Raw genomic sequence first — 25,299 nt, 5'->3', positions numbered from 1 at the left:
GGTATGAGTAGCCAGGATATTGATAGGGGCAGTCAAGAGAAGAATTCTACTGAAATAAGGTAAAGAAAGATATTTTAAGGGTTGGAGAAAGGAGCATATTCATTGTCTGAAAGGAAGGAACCAGTAGAAGAAAACAGATTGAAGGCATAGCTGAGAGAGCTGAGTGCTGGGTCCATTTTGGATCCTGTCTATATGTTCAGTTATCACCCTAGATTCTTTGACTAATTCTTTGTCTGAAGAAAATGCTAAAAGCTCTAGGCTACTGTCGGAGCCTCAAGTCACCCTCATTTCTTTCTGCTACTTGCTGACTTTGTTACAGGTCCTAGTTCTTGGGTTGTGGCTCTATTCCTTGTGGCCAGGCCCTTGACTTAAGCCTCAATTCATTCCAATTATTCTATTTCAAATTCTCACTTTGATTCATTTCTGTGAATTCTTGTTGATCTCTCTAGAAATGAGGTTTTTGCCTCACACTTCACTTTCCTCTTAGGTATGGTATTATACACATAACTGCCTACGTCACCGCCATTTCCTACCTTCTTCTTCCTGGTTAATATAACCCCAATTCTGCTCAGATTTCCAGTGACAACATACTTTAAGGGATGGTCAGCTCCTTCCCAACCTAGGAGGGGAATTTACTTAGTCAAAGCTAGTTATATAAATTCTATTTCGCTGGACAGTGATTGGTTCTGGAAAAGGATGTGTCAAAATTCTTATCTGATGGCAGTCTAAAGTCCTGGAAGAAAGATTTCCACTTTTTCTACTGGATATAGCTGTGTCTACATGGAATACCTGGCAAATGGACTCATCCAGTGACCACGAAAGAACAAGACAGAGCTGCTGAGCAAAAAGGAGAGAACCTGGGTGCATGGAATATTGTCGAACCACTGTGTTAGTTAGTGGTACCCAGAATTGCCTACCTTTGGTTTTCTTGTCATGTAAGTTGTTTTCTCAAATATGTTTCACTGGGCTTTCTGTTTCTTAAAATAAAAAAGATTCTAAGTGACATATTGTAGAAGAAAAGGCTGAGAAAAACTGACTTTACTGAGGTCATACTACATATCAAATATTTTGCATCCATTATTTGGCTTAATTTTTATAATCACCTTATGAAGTTCATATTTGAGCTCCATTTAAAGAGGAGTAGAACTCAAAAAGCCTGAATTTTCCCCCATGAGGTCGGAAGCCTTGACCCAAAATTTTCATATGTATCATCAAGCGTTGCATCTAGTTTTGACTGATACCTGTTTCCCAGACTTCGAACTTTTATGAATTTCAAAGTTCTGCAGTAGAACATGGGGGTATGAGTAAAAATTGCAAAATAAGGCAGATTGTTCAAACCTTAGCCCATTTATTAGTTTGGTGAACTAAGATTACTCAGATCCTAAATTCTGTATTAGTATTTGTAAAAGGCAATAATAGTACCTATTCACAAATTGTACAAAATTTAACAAATACCAATACAGCTTAGTCATATAACAAATGTGTTTTATTTATATTAATGCTGCTAGTGCAAAATATACAGTCAAGTTTTAAAAATCATATCATAGGATTTTAGGACTATAAGAGTTGCAGAAATGAAATTTTGTAATACACCTGCCATTGAGCGTAGAAAACTTAACCTGCAATTCAAAAAAATAGCTCGGAGCTAAATATATAAGTGACCTTCTTATGAGTTACTTTTAAAAAGCTAAATATAATAACTTTATGTCATTAAATTTATGATAACCATCATTTGGAATTAATGACCAGCTAAGTAAACACAGCTACATGGAGAAAGAAAGGAAAACATATCTAGTTAGAATTTAAGAACATGGTCATCTCACTGCATTTTACCACATCTGGTTGACAACTCTGTAGTGTTGTATAATTGAGAAAACATTAAATTTGGAATCAAAAGATGTAGCTGAGATCAAGCCCCTTCTCCATTATTCATTATGTCTGTACTTTGTGCAAGTCATTTACTGCCTCTAAATCTCGATCTTTTTATCTTTAAAATGGGAGTGATAATTTAGCCCTTTGCGTATCTCACAGATTAATTCTAAAGTCAAACTATATACAAAAGCCTTTTATGCATTGAAATATGCAGCATACATGAAAGGAAAATAATAAAAATTTCAGTGAACACAAATGGTGGAAACTTCAGACTGCATATTCTGTAACGTGTTCTTTAAGTTATTTTTCCTTAGGATATTTACTCATTACCTATTCTGAAGAATCAGCAGCCTTTCTGAAACTGCACACTACTAACATAGCATAGTGCCATGGATGGCTATAGATTCAACCTGAGCCTTTTGATGATGATGAGCTTTGAAGGATTCCCATCTCTAGAGCTGTGCTCACTTTGCTCACTGTACTTGATAGAATCAAGCTACAGGCTTAGCATATGATAGTTGGTTTGAGTCAAGTTCGGAAGTCACTCAATCAAGAAACCACTCAATCACCCTGTCTAGAAAACAAATGAATTAGAGAAGAAAAAACCAAGATGACTCAGACCCAATTCTGAAAGTGTTTTTAATGGGACATTGATTCGGCCTATACTGAATTTTATTTACTAAAAATAAAAAATAATGTTGGCAATACTCTTTGTGGAGTCTCTTCTAGACAGCTGTAACATCTGAGAAACACTTGGAATGCTGCCTATAAAGTTCTATAAATAACAGCATCATCCTTATCTAGGATTATTTTTCTAATTCCATAAGGCTTTAAATAAACTGAGCTATTTTCTAGGAATGTCAGAAAGCTCTAGAAATCAGTAAATTGGGCCTCACTACTCACTATTCTATTATTGCAATTGTCAGTTGCTATGAAAGTCCAGAATTCCTGTTATCCATAGAAACTACACTTTCTATGCTGATCAGATTCTCGGGCTGGCCCAAAAACTGACCGCAAATTCAATATGAGACAAATAGGAAGGGGCTGCTCAGAAAGCCAAGGTAATTACTGACTGCATTGACAGTGAACACTATACAAGAGTGAAAATAAACTGGGAGCAAGAGAGCCATGTACCAATTCTGGGGTCATGGTTGAAAAGGAATATGTTCAAGAAAGACCAGAAAAATACAACTAGAAACCCACAAGTTATCTATTTCTTTCCCTTCATACTTAAGCATTTAAAAGGCATAGTCTACATTGGTCGACAATCCTCCTATTCACCGAAAAATGTATTACAACATTAGGTACATATAAAAGGAAATTATCAGTTTGGAAATACCACAAACTAGAGTATACATTGAAAACCACAATTGTTTCATTATAAGAAATGCAGGCCGGGCACGGAGGCTCACGCCTGTAATCCCAGCACTTTGGGAGGCCGAGGCGGGTGGATCACCTGAGGTCAGGCATTCGAAACCAGCCTGGCCAACATGGTGAAATCCCGTCTCTGCTAAAAACAAAAAAATTAGCCAGGCGTGGTGGTGGCCACCTGTAATCCCAGCTACTCAGGAGGCTGAGGCAGGAGAATTGCTTGAACCCAGGAGGTGGAGGTTGCAGTGAGCAGAGATCATGCTGTTGCACTCCAGCCTGGGTGATAAAGCGAGAGTCTGTCTCAGAAAAAAAGAAGAAAGAAGGAAAGAGAGAAAGAAGAAAGAAAGAAAGAAAGAGAGAGAGAGAGAGAGAAAGAAAGAAAGAAAGAAAGAAAGAAAGAAAGAAAGAAAGAAAGAAAGAAAGAAAGAAAGAAAGAAAGAAAGAGAAAGAAAGGGAACAAAAAAGAACAGAAAGAAATGCAAATGCCCAACTTTTCAAGGAAATGTCAAATTGTCTTCTGAAGTTATTGTACAAATTTATCACCCCACCGGCAGTGTATAAACTTTAACATAGTTCCTCATCTTTCTCTACACTTGATATAGTCAGATTTCTTGATTTTTGTGGCTATAAAATTATATGAAATTATGCTTTTAATCTACATTTTTCTTATTATTAAAGAGATTAAATACCTTTTCTTCCCCATTTATTTCTCATTTGGTTTTATGTGTATTCATGTTATTTGTTTATTTTTCTATTTTGTTACTTGTTTTTCTTAATGATTTATAAGGGTTTTAAAAATGTGTATGTGTGTGTGTGTTTGTGTGTGTGTGTTTATGAAACTAACCCTTTATTAGTTAAATGTGTTGCAAATTTTGTCTCAGTTACTTGGAAACTTTTAACTTTATTTATGTACCTTTTGATGAACAGAAGCTTTTCAATCCAAAGTAGTTAAATTTAAAACTTTTGTTCTATGTTAACACTATTCGTTTCTTTTTTGAAGGAGTTCTTCATTACCCAAAAGACCTGAGATAGTCTCCTATTTTTTTTTCTAAAAGTTTTAAAGATTTCACATTTAATCCCTTAATACATCTGGAATTGATTTCTGAGCACGATATGGTCCTCCTATCACTTTTCAATCTACGCACTTTTAATTGTGTTGCAGTTCTCCTCAAAATTTGTTCTGCTTCAGGTCATGACTGAGCTTCATGTTATCAAATTCAATGAGCGATTTCGTGATTTTTTTTGGCAGTATTTGAGAATCTACACAACTCTTCCCTTCTTGAAACTGTCTTTCATTTCATCTGTGACATTACTCTCTTGATTTTCCTTTTACCTTTTGCTCTGATCTCTCTAGCTTTCATTGCCTCCTCCATCTGTCCCCATAATGCTGATGTGACCCAGTGCTTCATCTTCAACCACTCCTCTTCTCGTATACTTAGTCTTACCCAGTGTCCTTCCCATACCCATTGTTTAGTAGACATCTATATGCTAACGATTTGTACATCCATTAACTCAAACCCACGTCTCTAGCTATAATACTAGATCTCTGGAGCCAAATGACTACTTGGCATTGTTGGCAAGATTTCCTAAGGGCATCTCAAAATCAACAACTTTAGAAGAGAATCTTTCTTCTACTCCCCCCTTCCAAAATCTGCTCCTCTTGCTTCATGACTTACCCCAGATGTTGACACCATGCTCTACTTGGTCAGCAAGTCAGAAATAGAAAGCCATCCTACACTCCTCCCTTGCCATCACTGCCCTTCATCCTCTGCATCTCATCAGCCAGTTTGTCATAGAGATTACTTTATATGAGTATCTCTCATGTGTGCAGATTCCTCTTCACTCCCTCTGCTGCTGCCTTAGTTCAAGGACCCGTTATTTTTTTGTTGGGCATTTTCAGTAGCCTTTTAAATTGTCCCCCTGGAGCCAGGCTGCACCTTCAGAATCTATCATCTGCACCTTTCAGAATAATCTTTATAAACTGCAAATATCATCATAAGACAGGTAGGGTGCTATCCTCATGTACACAATATTCCTACACTTCTCAACCCTCATACTGCTCCAGGCCACAGTGCCAGGCCCATTACTCTACACAGAGATGGTCGCCAATCCTCCTGCAGTTGCCAACGCAGAATTTCCACTGAGCCGCCACCTTTAGATTAAGGGGAATGCTTTGCCACCCACCAGTTGTGACTTTAGTTAGTTCTTAGCCCACCCAGCTACCACCAGAGTATGAATTCTTACCTCAACCCCTTTTTCCTTCATCCAAATGACCACATTTGAAATCCCTTCTTGGCCTTCAGCTATGATCTCTGAATATCTCTTTCCACAACAAAATATTTTGGAAATTCTAAATTCTTTACCAAATAATATTTATTTGTTGCAGTGTTTCAAGACAAAACATGCAAATCTTGGCTGCTCATTGCTTGACCTAATCCCTAGTAACCCCCAAGTTAGGTCTCCTACTCCTCCCACTACATTTTACTTCCAAGCCATCTCGTGCTCTTACATGACTCCAAGTACTTTCTATCTTATAATTCCTACCAAAACTCTGTCTCCAGCCAAACTCATATCTTGAGCGCCGCATCTAACTCCTACTAGACGTCTCCATTTGAATGTGTCCTAAAGACTTTGAACTCAAAACTAAATTCATTATATGCATCCATCTCCAATTATCCTTCTCTTCCTCAAATTACGTAATATCTCATGAAATAGCACTAGTATCTACCCAGTTGCCAAAGGAGCCATTATTTCCTCCTATTTGCTTCAAATTAAATCAATCATTGAGTCACCACCTCCCAAATATATCTCAAAACGCCACCCTTACTTTTGTCCTCATGCCACCATCCTAAATCAAACCATTATACTTCCTTGCCTGATCTATAGTGACAGCCTTCGGATGAATTTCCCTTTCTCCATTTTTTCTTTCTTTTTTTAACATATTGTCACAAGGCATGGTAGCAAGGAGTCATTTTCCAGACATGCAAATCTGTTCATGTCCCCTGTTAGAATCCCTTGGTAACCTCAGTACTACTTCCCTAATATGAAATAAAATGGGAGTGGGAAGGAGGAGTAGACTTCATGATCCCCAAAGCTCTTATTTTTCTGGGTCAAGAACACAAAAGGATCCAGGAGCCTTTATAAAACAGTCTTTTACTTCAGGCTAAAGTTGTAGTTACTCAAAAGCATTAGAAGGTCCACAAGGGAGGTGTGGAAATTCAAGAGCAGCCCCTTTATTCCATTCTACTAGCCTCTTCACCATCAAAATAGCCAGCCTCAGGAATGTTTAGCTCTTTAACATTGCGTCCTCTTTTCCCTTAACAAGTATTTTTTTGCCCCTTTTTCCTCATTCTCAGGGTCATACCTCTTCTCATGTTAGTTGTCAGTTCTGTTAAGTTTTTTCTAGATGGAGATGGAGAAGAGATACAGGGGAAGGCAATCTCACACTGGCCAACTCTCCTTGAACGGTACCTGCAAAATCATCAGAATTTTCACAGTACTGTGGACTTTCATTATCTTTTATTATTTTAAGAGTGTCTGTCTCTTTTCTTTGTCCTATTTGGAATATACTTGATTCCAGAAAAAGGAGAAGAAAACACTTATGTTCTTTAAAAACATAAAAAAAGTATCCATTTTTAAAATAGTTTATAACTGGCCTTGTGTAATTATTAATATTTACCTATTCTGTCTCATCTTTCCCCATACTGCTACTAACATTTGATGCATTATAGCAGATGCTTGCTCCTCTTCCACGTCTGGTCAGTTTTCACCATTTCTGTACAGGCTGACATATTCATAGTGTAAACACCTGTGACTATGCCCAATCACCTTCTCTAGCTACAAGAGTATGACTGGCTAGCGTGTAGGGCAGGCCAGACATGCTGGGGGGTTAGCATACTCAGGAGCAGCAATTGACAAACTATGAATGGGAATTTGTAAATAATCTTCCAGTTTCCTCAAACTTTGAGGGGAACAATTCTGAAGAATGCTCTGCACAGTCTTTCAGAGGTCTCTGGTGGGATTAGGCACTAGTTTCCTAAGTTGTAATTTGCTCTGTTAATGCACCCTGTGTTGACTTTGTTATCTTCTGTCTTTCTTCCTCCCTTACCTACAAAAGTTTTTTCAGACCCACCTCTCAAATTGCTTTCACTCAAATCTTTTATCTCAAGTTCTGCTTTTGAAAGAACTGAACTTAAGACAATTAGTGCTAAAATAGACCTAAAAAACAAAACTTCGGACTGTATTTTTGAATTGATTATTCACCAGTCAGATAGCAACAAGGTCCCATTGCTGGTAACACATGGGCTGGTGATAAGTTGTAGCATGCTGTAGGTAATAGCATCACTATTACTAAGCAAATTCTTAGATTTCATCTTTGATGAACTGGGATCAGGTAGAAGTAAGAAGGCAACACATGATCTTAAAGTCCGTGAAATTGGTTGGGTATGGTTAACAGCCATAAAACCCCTGAAGGAAGAAAATGACACCCTTAGGTCAACAATTGTCAACAGGGCTCAGGGTGACAGCCAGAATGTCTTCATGGCAACATTAAAAAAAAATCTTTATCATTTTTTGCCAGGGAGCACACATTGCTTTAAATCAGCACCAAAATTTGATTGGAGGGGTGAAAGAGTTACAAAGGAGGCTGAATTAAAAGCCTCTGTCAGGAAAGGAATTAGATTATATGATGTAGGATGCAGACATCTGAGTAAATATGTTTGAGAATTTTGAGCCTCTAGAATCCTGTGGGATGGCAAAAGTGACTTCACTTGTTATAGGAGGGCAGGTTCCTATTGCCTGAAGTCTATGAAAAACTCTTCCCTGCTGTAAGGCAAAGGATTTGCAAGAGAATGCTCATTTCTCAGGAGCTGTATTTGCCTCAACTCACCATTTCTGGACAAGCAATTAGAGTCACATCTCAGTATCATCAGAGCAGGGAAATACTGTTCCTACCACATGAACAAAGCAAGTATTCACCAAAAGAACGGGAGGATCTGGCTAAAGCAGGAACTAGGAGAACATACCTGGATGGATATTGAGGGTAATGATGGGAATTGGGGGAAGGATAAGCTGAATAACAGAGAACTCTTCTGTGCCTCTAGTTTAATATCCTGATAAGAGTGCCTGGAGACAGTGTAAATATTGCGCCACAATGTCTGTTTGAAGCTAAGAAATAACAATGGACTATAGTAAATGAAGTAGAGTTGCTAAAACAGCCTTGATAAAGTACTGAGGAGGATGTCAAAGGTCTTAAAGATGTGCGTGTGCTGGGATGAATTTACTGCATAACATGAGAAAGCCCAGCAGTTTTCTGTGTTCCCCACTGAGGGCAGAAGTAGAGCAGAAGACACTCTTTTCATTGAAACAGTAGTGAACAGGAAATGCGGTAGTGAATGGGACACCAGCATCATTGAAAAGCTCACGGATGGCTGTTCTCTATAGTGCAGTGTTTATAAAGGAAGGAGATATTGCAATGGAGCGGGACTGAGTGTCCATGGAGACGTTAGGATTCTGTAATAGCAAGTCAGATATTGACAGTTACAGTGAATAACATCAAGGCTGTTTTCATGCTGCTGATAAAGACATACCCAGGACTGGGCAATTTACAAACGGAAGATGTTTAATGGAAAACTCACAGTTCCACACGGCTAGGGAAGCCTCACAATCATGGGGGAAGGCAAGGAGGGGCAAGTTACATCTTACCTGGGTGGTGGCAGGCAAAGAGAGAGCCTGTGCAGGCAAACTCCCATTTTTAAAGCCATCAGATGTTGTGAGATGTATTCACTATCACAGAACAGCACAGAAAAGACCCACTCCCATGATTCAATTATCTCCCACTGGGCCCCTCTGACAACATGTGGGAATTATGGGTGCTACAAGATGAGATTTGGGTGGGGACAGGGAGTCAAATCATATCAACAACCATGAGGCTTGACCTACAGATATTTGAGGTAATGGCAAATAGATTATTGGTGTTTCTAGGGAGGACATTAATGGTTAGCCAATGAGTATGTAACATGATCACAACAACAACAAAAAGATCTAGAACTGGTAAGGGAAAAGCTAATATCAATTACTGCAATGGAAGATTATAATCTCTCATGCAGTTTCTATGACTGAGTCAGTTTTCAGACACAGCACTCCTTAAATGAATGACATGATTGTTGCCTTGAAGAAGGACTCCAGAAGGTTACAGCAAATATATACAATAGCCATCACCCTAATTCTTTCTCACAATGACCTAAGGCCATTTACCAAAGTCTCTATATGTTTGGGAAAGGAAAATACTTAAATTTTATGAGAGCCACTGAATACAAGGTCTAAACTGATACTGATATGAGGTAACCTGACATGGTTTGTCTGTGTCCCCACCCAAATCTCATCTTGAATTGTAGTTCCCATAATCCCCATGTGTCGCAGGAGGAACCCAGTGGGAGATAACTGAATCGTGGGGGTGGTTACCCTCATACTGTTCTCATGATAGTGAGTTCTCACAAGATCTGACAGTTTTATAAGGGGACTTTCCCCCTTTGCTTGGCCCTTCTCCTTGATGCTGCCATGTGAAGAAGGATGTGTTTGCTTCCCTTCTCACCATGATTGTAAGTTTCCTGAGGCCTTTCCAGCCATGCTGAATTAAACCCCTTTCCTTTACAAATTACCCAATCTTGAGTATGTCTTTATTAGCAGCATGAAAATAGACTAATACAGGACCCAACATGCCTTCATGGTCCCCTGTTAAAGTGAAAGCATACAGAGGTCAGGCGATAAATAGAGTCCTGGTCAAAGTCCATCTCACTGTGAGCCCATTGACCCTGTGATCATTTACTAGAACCTTGTGTGCATAATCTTTTTGGATATATTTGCTTGCTGGCAGAATCCTCACAATAGTTCCCTGACATATGGAGTTAGAGCCATTTTGGATAATAAAGGCCTAGGGAAAACCCTTGAAACTATTCATGCTCCAGGTCAAGATAGTAAATTAAAAGCAATATTACATTCTGGACAGAATAGCAAAGAATTGTAGCACTCTCAAAGATTAAACAATGCAGACATAATGGTGCTCACCTTATCTCCATTTAATTCACTGGCATTAGCCTACACAACCAGATGGACGTAAGAAGGTCTGAAGGTAAAAGACTGAACTGCAGACATTTAGTCAGATGAAGTATCTTAACTAGAACAGATCAGCATGGGCTCTAGAACTTGATATGAGATTACTCATCTAGAGATAGCATTCTTTTCCATCTCCATCAAAAAAAGAGGGATTAAGAGCAGTTTTCTTTTACCTGGGATGGACATCAGTACATATTTACAGTTTTGCTTCTAGCTAAGGGAATTCTTCTGCCCTCTGTCATAATATAGTTCTGGATAATCTTAAAATTTTCACAAACATCACACTTCTGCATCATATTGATATTGTTGGAGAGCAAGAAATGCAAATACATGTGCCACTAGTAATATCCATATGTACACTGGTGACAAATAACCCCAAAAATAAATCAAAATCCTGCCATATTGGTAAAGTTTTAGAGGTTTATTGCCTGGAGGAATGCTTGGATATACCCTCAAAGTTACAGGACAAATTCACATACCTTGCCCCTTCTGCCACTAAGGAAAAAAGCATAGTCCTTAATAGACCTCCTTATAGTTTAGATATAGCCTATACCATACTTGGAACTACTGCTTTTACACATTTATAGGATAATATTGACAGCTCCCAAATTTGTTAGAGACTAGATAAAGAGAGGACTCTGCAGCAGATTAAAGATCTGCCATTTGGCCATCTGACCCATCAAATTTCATTTAGGTAGAGAAAATAAGGCAGATTAAAATGTTTGGCAGAATCTAAGATTTCTGAGCAAGGCCATCTCATGTGCAGAAGAAAATAAATAAAAGAGAAATTCTAGCAAGCTACCAGTAGAAACTAGTTGCATGGGCCCTGGTAGATGCTAAATGCAAGGCCATGAGATATCAAATGACAATGAAACTGAAAATGCCCATCAGGAAATAGCCACCTTCAGATCCTTCCCTCTCTACCCTAAAACAGTAAAAATTCAGAGTACAGTGGAAATGGGGATTGTGTTCTAAAATGTCCAGATCAGATAAGTTAATGTGAAGAGGTGGCCCAGACCCCCAAGTCATCAACCTTTCTTCTTCAGGTCACACATATAGTCCCATGGTGCATTTCTTATATCCTGATAGGTTTGTTCTATATGTTGAGGCAAGCCGTTAATCAGGTGACTGCTCTTTCACTACAGCCCAACTCATCGGTGGCCATGAAAGATGATGGCAAGGGCAAACTGAACAGTGTACCTGGTCATCAGCTTCCTGTGAAGGGAGAACTAAAAGTTCAGACCACTCAGGGATGAAAAGATGATGTTCTGAGTAATCTCACCAGGCAAACAATTTAGATCAGTGAAAGTGTTGACAAAGTGAGGGAAATCCAGAATGATTGGTAGAAAACACAAATGATATGTTTCAAATTTGGCCTTGGAACCACTTAGAGCAACAGAGATAATAGCTCATCTCATTATCAACCCCATTATATTTTATTAGATTGTAACCAACAACCTAGCCATTGACAAAACAAAACACTGTATGGGACACTATACCTGAATACATTTTACTGCAAGCACCATGACTCTGCATGAGAGCTTTCTCTGGCTATAGGAGCTTGCAAACCTACACTCATCCTACGTGCTGGCAAACCTGGAAATGTTGGGGAGTTGACATCTTTAAGAACGACCTTCAATCAATTATAGTTTGGATTTGATAGATAAATATCCTGGCTTCTTCACCCCTCAGATACAAAAATTCTGAGGCATGCTCTACACAGTCTTCAAGAGTTCCACAGTGGGACTGATCCCCCATTGTTCAAATAAGTGACCTGGTCATTAATGCATTCCATATTGGGTTTCCTACTTTCTTAATCTTTTTTTCCACTCTTCCCTAATCACCTTCCAAATTAACTACTTTCACTCCCTTAGAAAGAGAGATCCTTATCCCAGGACAAATTAGATTCTGGAAATGTATATTCTTATCGCTTTCTATATGTCCCTTGTCATAGCACCAAATTTATTGTTATCACTTGTCATTTTCCAATTGACTATAAGTATTAAGAAGACAGGGATGATTTCTATCCTGCTCATAACAAATACCAAATGTCTAGCACAGCTTAAATATAGTATAAACCCAACAAATATTTGTTGAATGAAATCACTTGCAAACTAAACTTATCACAATGGCTTCCTTCCATCTCAGTTTAGAATAGAAAACCCAGTTGTCCTCTCATCTCCAGCCATCTCCCTAGATGTACATTTTATTTTATTTATTAAACTGCCATTCTCTGCACAAATCATATTGTCATATTACCAAGGCTTTTCCCATTTGTTTCTTCTGCTGTTATAGTATTTCCCTCCTATCTTATTACTACCAATCCTTCAAGTCTCAATTAAAGTATAACCATCTCTGGAAATACTTCCTTAATACCTCAGTAATATTTAGAGGTCTTTCTGTTCTCAAAGAACCTTGAGCATAATTCTATTATAATTCTTTTTAACATTTTAAAACAATTGAAACTTATTTTTCCTTTCTCCCAAACCCATAAGCTGTTCAAGAAATGAATTCGCAGGTGTTTTATTTTTATATAGTGCCTAGTACAGTGTCTGGGGGAAAATTATGTGCTCAACAAGTATTTTCTGGCTGAAGATGAACATGAAGTATGAAGTATTAATATTATTAAGAACTAGTGACATTTAGCCTGGAAAGAAGTCTTAAGGAATGCAGGGCATTTGTCTCAAGTATTCAAGGGCTACCTACAGGAATAAGCATTAAAAACTTTGGTGCTTTTCTCAATGTATTATGGTTAATTGCTTTCTGAGTTTGCAGAATTAGATGCTTGGGAATGTAAAACAAAATGCTTATTGGTTGCAACAGCTGCTGATGTGTGTAGTTTCTTATATCAATTACTAAATATTGCTGTTGGCAGTTATTAGCAGTTTGATATGTATCTGTACTTGTTAATAGCAAAGGCTTTGGGATCTAGCTGCCTGGGTTCAAATACCAATCCTGCTTTTTAATAGCTAAACAACCTTGGGAAATTCAAAATAATATTTCAATGCCTGTTTTCACATCTGTAAAGTGGGTTTAATAAAAGTATCTACCTTACAGGGTTGTGAGGGTTAAATAAATTATCATACGTAAAACATTTAAAACAATACGTGCTACACAGATGATCATTATAATACAGCCATTTTATTCAACCCACTAGGCCAAAGCAGGTCCAACGAATGAAAGTGTTAGCATATTTTGATTCAATATGAAAATTACTTTTGACAATTTATGCTATCCAACAGTGAAACTAGCTGTCTCACAACAGTAAACATTATACTACTAGAAGTCAAACCATCCAACCAAGCAGTGGTTATCTGCATTGGAATGTAGTCAAAATTTTTTAAAAATTCTAATATGTTCTGATTCCATGACTACTCCAGCACCACATTGTGGTAGCACATGCCAATATGTATATCATGTCTTTATTTAACAACATCAAATCCCTTAAAATTTAACCTTTTTTCCCTTCCAGAAGTAGGAAACTAAATGAAATGAAAGAGAATGAAAACTTTTATCTTTAACACTTTCTTTAGTCTCTCCTCCAACTAGATAACAAACAATTATTCAGCTGAAGAAGACATTAGTAAAGGCTGGCTAGCACCATAACAGTTAGAACACACGCACAAACTTTCTTACTGCCAATATTATTCCTCAGCTGAGACCATTCCTGAGCTTCATGATCTAGATCAGGGGTCCACAACCCCCAGGCCATGGTACCGGTACTGGTCAGTGGCCTGTTAGGAACTGGGCCACACAGCAGGAGGTGAGTGGCAGGCAAGCAAGTATTATCATCTGGCTCTGCCTCCTATCAGATCAGCAGTGGTATTAGATTCTCATAGGAGTGCAAACCCTATTGTGAACTGTGCACATGAGGGATATAGGTTGTGTGCTCCTTATGAGAATCTAACTAATGCCTGATGATCTGAAGCGGAATAATTTTATCCTGAAACCATCCCCCAACCCTGGCCATGGAAAAATTGAATGAAACCAGTCCCTGGTGTCAAAAAGGTTGGGGACCGCTGGTCTAGATAACACATACTGGAGGGTCATAATATTGCCATTTAGACTTCCATGGGCACAGGTGGAGAGATGCTAGAGAAAAGGAAGTTTTAAAGCCATAAGAAGGCATAGCAAAGTTCTAAATTCTCATTCATTTCACAAGAGCCTGTCTGCCCCATAAAGAAAAACTAAACAACATTTCACTAAGGCTAACCCCTGAAGTTTGGTCTGGAAACAAGCACTATTTTTTCCAATTCTCCATGTTATCCAGCACCCCAGCCCCCCTGTCCATCACTCTCTTTCCCAGATAATAATGTATCTAACCATGGACACATAGGAACTCTCACAGAAACAACCTGTATTTTTTTCCCTGACAAAACCATTATATTAGATTGTATTGCTTGTTTCACCATCATTTTTATTCCTTCCAGCAGTGTTTTAGGTTGCATAAATCCAAGATTTAGAAAAAGAAATTGATACAGATATGAATTGAATCACTCAAACAGAAGGGTCACATTGAAAGTTCTCTAATGACATTAGTCCAATAACTGGAATTCACCAATGAAGTTTCTAAAAACAAAAGTATATGTCTTAGCATGTTTTTCTCAAGTATTCTTTAAATGGAAACTGCGTAGAAATGTAAAGCCTCAATCACCACAGAATTAGTCTCTCCCAAAAGCACTGAGAAAAGTTGTAGCCCTAAAACGACAGCTTTATTAATTGTACTTTTTAAAAATTGTCATCATACTCTCTTCTCTTTTGTCATGTACTAATTAAAAGTGACTCCTTAAAAAACACTATTTAGAGTTTCTGTTTGGAACTTTTAAGCACTATTATTGCCCTGTTGGAAAACTGCCCTAAAACTTCCAGGTAAGGAAGCCAATCTACCCTACTGAAGAAGCAGAAGACATGGAGACTTGATGTGACCTAGCTGACAGCCAACACCAACATGATAATGAGACCACCTTGGACAGTCCAGCTGACCAGCTAGTAGAATGCAGCTGCCTGAATGAGCCAAGAAAGCAAAGCAGCAGACAAACCACCCTGCCAACCCACGGAACCATGATAAATAATAAATTTGTTTGTTTTCACAAAGCAAGTGTGGGGATGATTTGTCACACAGCTGTAGATAACTGGTATATCTTACATGAAAGTCCCATTTCCTCCAGGTGGTTCTGGTTTTCTGCTATATCTGGAATAGTAGCTTATGCTTCTCACCTCTCTAGTTCTGGAGAAAATGAGAATACAAGAGTCTGAACCTTGATTGATCCATACTTGTTAACTTTTACGGGCCTACCCTATGCTACCAAGACATTTACTCTGTATTTTGAGTTTTGAATCTTGAATGTGAATCATTCTTGGCCATTAGAAAAGGCCTATTTTGGTTGTTCAGGAGTAAACTTCTGTCTTCTGATTTTCCTTTACCTGTAATTTTATTCAAAATGTAGGATGATGAATTCTCATGGGCAACTAGCAAATTATCTGATGTGGGAAGCAGGTTCAGGATTTCTGAACAGTGAGTCCCAGTCTATTGTTTTCATCTAATGATAGCCTTGTGGTCTATTTTCATCTTTCTGGCCCTTGCCTAGGAAGAAGGAGCCATCCTGGCAAAATGCCTTTGCAGCTTTTTGGAAGTGATACAATCTGAACATGGCCATAAGTGTAAACAACGAATATTAGGGTCTCAGTGTTACTTTAAATATTTTCTCCACTCTCTGATGGTCATAATATGTTCAAAAAGGAAGGGATGGGTCATTACGGCTGGTGGTAAGTGACAATTTTATGATTTATTTGTTCTGTCTACCTAGAAACTGCTTCAGAAAAACAAACAGTCAAGGATTTTGTAAGCACAGAAGTGCTGTTTTGTTATAGTCAATTCAAAAAAGAAAGATAACGATGTGGTCTAGTGGTTTCCACATGTATTTCAGTGTCAGCAACTCTGAGTTGTAATCTCATCCAACTGTCTTTCTGGCTGACTCAGATTACTTAAGAAAAATTACCTAACTTCTCTCTGTCTCATTTTTCCTACCTATACAATGAAATAAACCACCCTTATAGCACAGAAAGAATGTTTTAGAAATTTAACTGATATTTATAAATACCCAGGAAATATATTCTATCGTGATCCAAAATACACACACACACACACGTATGCACATATCTTTTTTTTATTCTAAAATATCTTTTACTTCATTTAAAATCTTAGACAGGAAATAAGATGGGAACAGGGAGGTTTGTAATTTTTTTTCCCCATTTTAAAGGCATCTTACTCCTAGTTCAGCAGCATGGAGAAAGATTTGTTGTCAGCTCCTAGGTAGGGCAGTGATTCAAATTCCCAAGGTTTGTGGCAGCATCTCAGAGAGATTCTGAGAGATTTTCAAAGCTCCATTTTCTTTTAATTAGCTCCCTCTCTGCCTCAGGCAACAAGTTCAGGGAATCAATAGGCTAGACTGAGTAAAGACTTTGCAGGTATCAGGAGCTACAGTATGTTAGGACTTGTCAGACCCTGGATTCAGGTTTCAGAAGGTAAGCATCACAGGCCCAAGAACATTCAGAAAGGAGATTTCAAACAGAAGCAGCTCACCAGCTTCGGGAGACTGTCTGACCCTGATTCCCAGACAGAGATTACCATGGCTTTCAACCACATGTTGTCCCTGCACAAGTCACTGAAGCTCCAAGGCTTGCCCTAGAGGCCTACAGATCTAGCCAGACTCTGGTTAAGACTTAATATCACACTTGAGAGAAGCTGCAAGTATGAATTCAGCTGAGGTGTTAAAATACTTTTGGAGTGGTTCCAAACGCTACATACTATCTGTTCCCCCTTATTATTATTTCTTCTTCTTCTGATTATTATTATTGTTAACTTCTCTTGTCATAGTAAGTCTTTCTCTGCACCCAGATGTTGTGAGTAATGTTGGCAATATTTTTAACTTTGTGGGGCATAAATTTAACTTGTGCCATTATTATTACTTACTTCTTTATTTATTATAAGCACAAGCTGCACGCAAGGCTGAAAACAGCCTTGCCAAGTGAGGCATGGTGGATTTCTTTTCCAGAGTTCACATCTTTAATGAACAGTTCCTGCTGATTTAGGTGCTACAATAATTGTTCTGGAGCAAACTATACAAAGTCAAGGGCAGAACATTTGGGATTCTTGGTGAGCATTCGTTATTTATTCAGGGAATAGAATTCTGAAATTCCTATCTAAAAAATCTGATTATGTGACATGGAAAAAATAAAAAAGACAGAGCCTCAGTAATAAATCAGTCAGTAGCTAAGATTAAGTGACAGTAAATACCATTAAGTCCTGTTCTATTTGAAGCTTCAAACAGTGTGACCCTGAGTGTTTGTCTAAAAGAATCAGAAGGTATCTAAAAAGTTGGGAAACATGGATAAACCTGTTTTTAAATTGTTTGGTAATTATATTTTCAAAATTACATGTTCAAAATATTGTTGGGTATGATCTGTTGATATATCAAGCAATGGGTTTAATTTTTACTCTGGAAAAATACAATGACTATAGAACTGAGTATCCAAAAAGTCTAGAAACCTAAACAAAGTACTGTACTTACTGTATTTTTTAAAACAAATACCTCAGTATTTAGGTATATGCTTTAAATTTTAAAACATTTCATCTGAAAATGTGTCACAAGGTTGAAGGAAAACATATTTCATATATTGTTTGAAAATATAACCAACATACTGTTTGACAATGATTCCAGACTTTTTTGGACAACGTGTAGAATAGTGAATGATCCAATGTTGCTCTTGCCAAAAAAAAACAAAAGAAAGGGCTTAACTAGATTCAATCATTTATTTTAACAAAGCTACAGAAGAGGGCTGTGTGTGTGAAAAGAACGGAAGGTGTTATTATAGGAGGGTAACATAGTAATCAATAAATTTAAAAAGTGACTGTATGGAGCTTGAGAGATGAATTTAGGGATGGGAATTCTGTTCACTCTATGGGCATATTGGGTCAAGTGCATTATCAGGCTCCCCCATGGCTGAGACAAAAACATCACCTGTGTCAAGGTGAACCATGTTCCCTTGCCTTAAGTCCTTGCTCTTTGAGGAAGCTTCATGATTGCAAATTCCTGCTTTCCAGGTATCTCAAGCCAGGGAAAGGGCATACTTTGATTATAATTTTAGGCCATAAATCCACAGAAAGGATTTATGTCTCTCAGCCCTTCAATTTTCCTTTCTAATGTGTGTGAGACCAAAGTAAGCACAGTCCATATTGAGGATCTTAAAGCAGAGCCACCATTAATTGTGACACAGGTATCAAAATGTTAAACATGCATATCCTCCTGTACCCTTTTCCTTTCTTTGAACCCTAGACATTGGGCATTTTATAAACATTGGAGATTAAAAAGAGTAAGTAGGCAGTACCCAGGCTTCATCTCTGATGCAAGAAAAGTTAGCTATACTGGGGCAAATGCTTCTCTGACCATTCCACCCATGACCAGTACGCCTGATGGCTATTGCTGAGCTCTTACAGCTTTTATATAGAATGTTAGCATAGAAAACCATGTCTGGTCTGTCCCTGGGGTCTCTGTAGTCATGGAGAGAGGCCAGTCAGTATGGCTTCACTTATCTGATTTACAAAGATCTGTACTCTCTACTTTCTGATAACAAAAATGAAGGGATGGTCAGCCACGATTAGAAATCCACTGATCCTTTACTTTTGAACTATTTTCACTTTTCTTTAATGTTATGTTTATGTCATTTCTCAACCTTTCTTTTTTTTTCCTCAATACACAACAAAGCATTCAAAGCAATGAAGTATACCCATCCAGAAGATAAGCACTTGCTAAGGCCTTATTGTCCTATAACATATGGACAGCAAATCAAGCAGACCTCTCCATGTTAGTGATAAATTAATCCAGATTCATTCTAACTTACATTAGATATCATTCTATTGTGCCTTTGATTGTGGCACCAATCTGTAGTCCCCTCTGTAGTACTACCGAAATAGAGTTTTCATATCTATAAAACTGAGAATTAAATTATACAATCTGATGAATTCATCTATAGGAAAACCCTATATATTTTCTGATGTCTCAAATTCTGGTTTTTGCTTTTCCAAATTTCATTTTCACACTTCATATATCTATGAGCACTGTTAGAATATGCTTTGCACCAACCCCTGAAAAGAATAAAGGCATTACTCATCCTATGTGTTTTTTCCAAAGAAATGAAAATGTACTTAAAATTTTTAAGTAAACAGTGTACTATAAGGGAGACTTTGCTTTAATATATGGGGGTTAATAGATTTTTTCTAATCACATTTCTATCTTATTCCATTTTCCTTTAAATGGGTAGATACACTTGACAGCCCTGCAAAGTGAGGCATTAACGGTAGTGTCAGGGGCCAAGAATTGAACAAGCTTTCCTACATCACCCCTGTGTCTCACCCAGAGCTGTACCAAATGTCTAATTTTAGTCTTTGGCTCAATGCCAAACACCTGGAAATGGCATCCAGCCAGAGATGAACACAAAGCTAAACAGTGGGTGAGCAAGTACATATGTCTCCTCTTATTTTCCCATTTTCAACTATTAGGTAAATAAGGTAGTTATTAAATGATGACTTATGCAAAGCCTGCAATTTTCGTGTTCACATTTCATCTTACCAACATTGATCAGGCTTCTCAGCAAGCAACATTTTTATAGCATCTGTATGAAAACCAGTTTGACTTCCTACTCAGTGCCATCTTTGAGGAGGGATTTCAGCCTGTTGTCTTCTTAGACTAGAATGTACATAAGAAGCATGTCAGATGTTGAGTTTGTTGAAATGTAAAATTTGTCATTGGTAAGTTTTCAGTCGCTGATATTTCTGCGTGGGCACATCCCTCCTCACTTGTTCATTTCATAGCACTCAGGACTCCTGACTCCATTTCTGCACCCACAGAAACCACATTTCCTCTCACTCCTTCTCACTTCACCAATCCACAAACCCTTTAACTACCCCTGAAATATGGAGATATTTCCCGACATCTCCACAAATATAACAGAAAGCTTTTGTGGTCTCATGTAACCAAACTTATAACCATATGCACGCCTTCTGTGACCAAGAAAATCACTCATCTTTCTAGTGTGTCCAATTCAGGATTCTTTGCAATAGACCATGGTACATGGAATTTGAAGGCCAAATCCTGGTGCTATGGATTTCAAGGGAAGCAGGCACATATACAAAAACAATGAAAGCAATGCTATATTTTATCTAATGCTTTATCTTTTCAGGTACATATAGTTTACTTTTTTATAAAGACTCTAAATTTTGCTTGCTCTTTGAAATAAACATGTAGCTATTTGGTACAACTCTCTGTTCTCAGAAAGTTGTACATGAACATGATTTAAAATGAAATTGAGCGATGTAATTATGAGTTCATGAGCCATACGCATTCCTAAGGAATCCTACATAAATCCATAAAGTAGTAAAAGGTAGTTTTGAATATTAGTAACAAACTTGCCATTTAAAGATACTGTTGTATATTGTATTAATACCTTTTGTGTGCCTTTTCAGGTTTTCTTAGTTGCATCTGTCCTGTTCCAGACACCATCTTGACCACTTGATCTGTGAGGGCTCAGGTGCAGCATGACAGCACTTCACCCCAAGAGTCTACCGCTCATTTCCCACTTGGGGCTATTCTGTTGACACCTCAGCCTGGGACCAGGAATGAAACCCACTCTCCATTTACACATGTACCACCCAGAGTGTGGGAAAGTCAACACCCTCTATCAGTTTGTTAAGGCTGCTGTAACAAAAGACCACAGGCTGGGTGGCTTCACTAACAGAAATGTATTTTCTCACAGTTTTGGAGGCGAGAAGTCCAAGATTAAGGTGTCAGCAGGTTTGATTTCTTCTGAGGTTTCTCTCCTTAGCTTGAAGATGGCCACCTGGTCTTTCCCTCTTGCATACAAACCCCATGGTGTCTCTCTGTGTGTCCACATTTCCTCTTCTTATATAGGGACACCAGTCAGATTAGATTAGGGATTACCCTAAGGGCCTCATGTTAATTTAATCACCACTTTAAAGACCTTATATCCAATATAGTTACCCTATAGAGTTACATTGTGAGGTATTGAAAGTTAAGACTTCAACATATAAATCAAGGACAGGGACAGAAACAATTCAGCCCATACACACCGCATGGGTGATCAATGGGGGAAGGAAATAGAGTTAATAAATTCTCTTATTATTCCCCTAGATGGATGATCCTGATTGACATTTCATGTGACAGTTATCAATCCCTTAGTGATCGGCAAGGTGGCACTTATAACCATGGCCTAGTGGCAACTCATTGGCTCTCTCTCCTTCTTGGCCTGGTTTCCCTGTCCCTCATTCCTACCTTTTTCCAGGATCACAAAATCCGATAGCAAGCTTACACTTAGGTTCTGCTTCCTGGAGAGCCCAGGCTGTTACCTCACTTCATATTTACAACAACTATGCAAGATATGTCTTCTTGTTGTTGTCTCATAAATAATGAAACAGGAGAGTCTAACAAGATAACTGACTTGTACAGAGTCACACAGCTAGTAAGTTACAAAGGCAGAACTCTGATTTAAGTCTTCTGCCTCTCATCTTGCATTATTTCCCAGGTACCACAATATCTCCTAGCAATTTTTATTTTTTTAATTTTAATTTTTTGAAACAGTGTCTTTCTCTGTCACCCAGGTTGGAATGCAGTGATGCAATCATGGCTCACTTCAGCCTCTACCTCCCAGGATCAAGCAATCCTCCCACGTCAGCCTCTGGAGTCATTGGGACTACAGGCACGTGTAAGCATGCCCAGCTAACTTTAAAATTTTTTGTAGAGACAAGGGCTCACTATGTTGCCCAGGCTAGTCTCAAACTCTTGAGCTCAAGTGATCCTCCTACCTCAGCCTTCCAAAGTGCTAGGTTTACAAGCAAGAGCCACTGTGCCTCACTTGTCCTAGCAATTTTTATGCATCATTATATGTAATTTAGGCCATTTTCCATACCAAATTTTAAAACTGTTTAAATGGATTAGAGAGAAGACATCCCAAGTACATAATTCATTTCCCTATTACTTAAATGCTCTCCTTTCCCTTCTTCCCTAAACCTATGAGTTTGGTAATCCTTTTACAAGGCTTACTCATATCTGAAATTACTTTTATTCAATAGAAAGTATATACATTACAATCTCTTTATTGGTATTATCATGATCTATACCTTTCCAAGGAAACCACAGCTCACAGTCAAATTAGGGAGGCTCTTATATCTTAATCAAAGCTTAACAGTTTAATCGTTCATTAAACATGAGAGTAATTTAGTGTCCTACTATGCAATCATTATTGTTTCCTGAAAATCTGGTATGACGAGGTACAATAAATGCAAACTGAAATATTGCCTGTGGAAAGTTATTTATTATTTCTTCTAGCTAAAAACATTCATAACTGAAATTTATTGGCTCATACTCCCTTCATTATAAATATTTTATGTTCTGCCTCAGGGATCCATGTCTTAGCATTTAAATGTCTCAATCTTGTGTCAGTAACAGGAAGAACAAGTTCACCGGGTGGAATTTTTGCCCTTTACTTCAGAATGTTACAATAATAATAGGCTATAAATATGTTATAATTATGCCTTTGATCACTGCTGTGGTTTTCTAGCCTGAATGAATTAAATTCAAAACTAAAGCTGAGCTGATAGGCAAGAATGACAGCCGTTATCTTATACTAAAATTTTTCTGAAAACCATATTAATATAGTAAAAATATTTAGAGTGGCCAGGATAGTACATCATTTTTCCTATTACTGTACTTTTACTTTAATGTGAAATAGTACCTATATCTATTACCACCTTTACATCTCAATAATGGTTTACATTCATTTAAAGTTTTACCTTTTTAGTTCTTTCATGTTCTAGTCATGATAACAACCTTTGAGGGACTAAGGATTGTTGCTATAATAGTCATCAGTCAAATGAAAAATGTGAGGTTCAGGTAGTTAAAGATGTCTAACTTTTTTAATGTTAATATTTTTAGTTATGAGATACAGAAACATTATGCAATGGTTTGAATTAGGCTTCTGTTTTCTGCCTACCTCACCTGGTGGGGTCAGCTTGGGGTAGGAGGTGCAGTGGAAAAGGAAATGGCAGAGAGGAGAGGACATGAGCAGGTGACAAAACAGCAGACAACAGGTAATGCTATCTGGATAGATGAGGGTATAAGACACAGGGAATATCCCTCATCGGCTATATTCTCCCAGATTCATCTCCCTGTATAAAGCCTACTGAACAGATTACTGAGAGATTCCTAAAACTGGGTAGCTTTCCTAGAAACCCCAGACAGCTATGGGACAAAGACTTGTACTTACTGAGATGAGGCGTACTAGATCGCATTAGTTAATGGAAATTTTAAAGTTCCATCTGAAGGACTTTTTAAGAGCTCTTTATCTCAGTCCATTCTCTTTAAAATTCCAGATATAAACTTTTGAGACCCACCCTTCATAAGAAAAAAATGCAGAAGAAAGACAAATTGGATTTCATTTCATGAAAATTGAAAATAAAATTCTTCATACTGGTGTCTTAGTTCATTTGTGTTACTATAACAAAATACCTGAGGCTGCCTAATTTACAAACAATAGAAAGTTATTTTTCACAGTTCTGGAGCCTGGGAAGTCTAAGATTAAGGTGCTGCAAGTATGCTGTCTGGTGAGAGCCTGTTCCTCTTAGATAGTACTGTCTAGGTGTTCTCATATGGTGGAAGAGACAGAAAGAGAAAAAGAGATGAACACTGTGTTCTCACAGAGCAGAAGAGTGAGACAGAACGAACCTACTCCCTCAAGTTCTTTTATAAGGGCCCCAATCTCATCCCTGAGGGCTCTACCCTTATGACTTCACACCTCCTAAAGACTCCACCTCTTATCATATTGGCGATTAAATTTCAATGCATGAATTTTGGGGAAAACATTCAGACCATAACACCTGGTATTAAATTATCCATAGAAGAAATACATGAAGGAAGGACTAACTCCTCTTAGTGTATACAAACATGTTGACAGAGATGCTTTCCTTAACAAATATCATGTAATTCGAAGATAAGATGATTTTTTTTCTTTTTTTTTTTTTGAGACGGAGTCTCACTCTGTCACCCAGGCTAAAGTGCAGTGGCATGATCTCGGTTCACTGCCACCTCTGCCTCCCGGGTTCAAGCAATTCTCCTGCCTCAGCCTCCTGAGTAGCTGGGACTATAGGCGCGTGCCACCAAGCCCGGCTAATTTTTTGTATTTTTAGTAGAGACGGGGTTTCACCACGTTAGACAGGATGGTCTCCATCTCCTGACATCGTGATCCACCCACCTTGGCCTCCCAAAGTGCTGGGATTATAGGCGTGAGCCACTGTGCCAGGCTGAAAAGATGATTTTTGATAGCTTGAATCCAGGTCTTCTTAGGGACTGAATCCTCCTGCACAATCCTGTGAGCTTGTATCCCCTCAAGTGTATTCCTTCAAACACTTGTTCTCCAGGATATAAATAAGTTTATGTGAAAAGAGTGTTCTGTGATCAGATCCTTAAATGCTGATACCAGCCCGAAAATAATCTGTTGATAAAGCAAAGCTAATTTTATTGCTTACTGTGCTGAGGGAGACTGCTATTTTGACAGCCTTAGTAGCATCTGAATTTGAGAGAAAAAAGTGAAGGTATTAATAAGATGTGGGGGGTGGTCAGCAGATCCTTCAAAGTGGAAGCTAGACTAGGACTGCAGAAGATTCACAAAATTATTGTTTAGGATTGGTGAATATGGCATGGATATGGTTTCAAAGAGAATTTTTGAAGAGGAAACACTCTTTTCATGCTATATTGCCCTGAGAAAAGGTATTTACTCTGATGAAGTTATTGGGGCTCAGAAACTGGTACCCCAGCAGCTTTGACATACTGAACTAAAGAAGCAACCTCAAGGTCTCTTTGACCTTCAACTACC

The 25,299-nt window shown here is 38.1% G+C and overlaps 1 long non-coding RNA gene across 1 annotated transcript; it reads left to right on the top strand.

The window, feature by feature from the left end:
* On the top strand, positions 1 to 23,903 carry LOC131380915 (uncharacterized). Its single transcript, XR_009209213.1, has 4 exons — positions 1 to 59; positions 678 to 935; positions 22,031 to 22,134; positions 23,801 to 23,903. It is a non-coding gene; the product is annotated as an uncharacterized LOC131380915 (long non-coding RNA).
* The last annotated feature ends 1,396 nt before the right edge of the window (positions 23,904 to 25,299 follow it).

This window comes from Hylobates moloch, unplaced genomic scaffold, assembly GCF_009828535.3.
Source record: "Hylobates moloch isolate HMO894 unplaced genomic scaffold, HMol_V3 SCAFFOLD_1, whole genome shotgun sequence".
NCBI classification, from domain to species: Eukaryota; Metazoa; Chordata; class Mammalia; order Primates; family Hylobatidae; genus Hylobates; species Hylobates moloch.
This window is presented reverse-complemented; position numbering and strand designations above follow the sequence as displayed.